This window comes from Fragaria vesca, linkage group LG3, assembly GCF_000184155.1.
Source record: "Fragaria vesca subsp. vesca linkage group LG3, FraVesHawaii_1.0, whole genome shotgun sequence".
NCBI classification, from domain to species: domain Eukaryota; kingdom Viridiplantae; phylum Streptophyta; class Magnoliopsida; order Rosales; family Rosaceae; genus Fragaria; species Fragaria vesca.
In genome coordinates, this window is record NC_020493.1 from 12,449,708 (window position 1) to 12,451,539 (window position 1,832).

General features: G+C 39.2%; 1 protein-coding gene across 1 annotated transcript in view; it reads left to right on the forward strand.

Moving 5' to 3' along the window:
• LOC101295793 (disease resistance protein At4g27190-like) overlaps positions 1 to 1,832 on the forward strand; it is a 9,325-nt gene that overhangs the window by 615 nt on the left and 6,878 nt on the right. The gene's annotated exons all lie outside the window — the stretch shown is intronic.

A 1,832-nucleotide genomic window follows, 5' to 3' on the forward strand; every position in this document is an offset into this window, starting at 1 on the left:
CACCAACAATCCGAACAACCAGTTCTCCCCCTTTTTGTCAAGGAATGACAAAGGGAAACCATATGTTCAAGGAGACATAAAGAGAGCCGAGAATGATAAAACCAAACTAAACAAGGTCAGAGCGGTTCAATATAATCACATATACGTATTATCCTCAGCATTATCAACATCATTTACAGCGTCCTAATCCTCACCATTAAAGGCGGCAAGAAGCATCTCCTATTTAAGCAAGTTTTGCTCAAGAGACTCGACATACACATTGAATATTCATAAAGACTTAGCAATGGGTGTCAACAGGGGATAAGTGAGTAGCAAAGACATCATGATGTCACACTCAAACATTAGCTACAAAGCATAGCTTGATGGGAAGACTCGGAAAGACCAAGAGACAACTCTCGGAGGGTATATGAGGGATACCAGCAGGTCTTGATATCCTGGAGAAGTATGGTTAAGCACAAAGCAAGATATTTAGATCTAAGCTTAACATCTGAATCAATGTCCTAAGGGGAATCTGCATAAAGACTACACACCCATGTAAGGCTAACCCTAAGAAAAGACACTAAGCCATTAACCCATCCTAACCCATCAACAAACAAATTCACAGCAAGATGAATTGTTTTAAGGTCAATGAAATTCTCTTAAACAATCAGCCTCGAAAGAGTAATATGAACTCATAAAACGGCAAAGTCAGAACAAGGAGGGAGAGCTAGGGATATATCTAACGGATCATCCTTACAGGAGACAAGGTGGGTTTGACAACCCCTACAGCAGCTGAAGCTTTGCATTTGATAATAGGGACATTGACCTCATATCTGAGTTTGGGCATACACTCCAACCAATATCATCAACAACAACCTACACAATGGTCGATGCACCTCAGTATGAACTAAAGTGAATGATGGTGGAAAGGCTATCAAGGGAGAGTGAAGGTGAAAAGATCAAGGGAGAGTAGAGCAATTAGCATGGCATCTAAGCAGCGGAAAAAGCGTCGTGGTATGACGTCAGAGTATGCCACTGAAAACTACAACTCACTCATGCTTGAAACAACTATAGTTCAATCCCTTCAACTCTCATGTCCACATACTTGAGAGAGAGAGTCCAACTATCCCATATGAAACAAGTCGATGATCAAAGCAAAAGCCAACATGTTTCATATCACAGAAGTACAACCCACATGTAATAAGGCTCAACCACAAACAAGCAATCTTACACTCAAAAACATGTAACACACGAGAAGAAGTTCCCTCAATGTTTTGACTAAGATGCAAGTATGTGAATAACCCATATAATAAATATACTCCCCCTAAGAGGGTGCATTGCTCACCCTACAGGTGTGCACAATATAAAAGAAGGAACAACTAGATGCAAGACCTAGGAAACCATCCTATATTCATATCCTAACCAGGTCAGCACATACTTACAAAGTCCTCAATCAACAACCACGCACTTACACAAGAGTTTTCAAAAACTTTGGACAACCTTAATTTAACAAAAAATAAGGTGCATGTGTGTACCACAGATTATCAATTACTCCCCCTAAGAATGTGCATAGAAAACAAACTTATCTAATTGAAATAAAATGACACACAAGAAGTAATGACTAAACAACCTACTGAAGATACCAATGTCCATTCAAATCCCTGCATATAGACAGTTTGAGCATAAACACACAAAGTAAGACACCAAGATTTCAAATGTCTTAATCACTATGCTAGTCCACATGTATATATGACTGTAACGTAATCACCATGGTCCATTAAACTTAGTCCAAACATCAGAGTGTGTGTGAAATAGTTCCACTCATGGGTCTTTAGATCAGCATTAACTGAGAT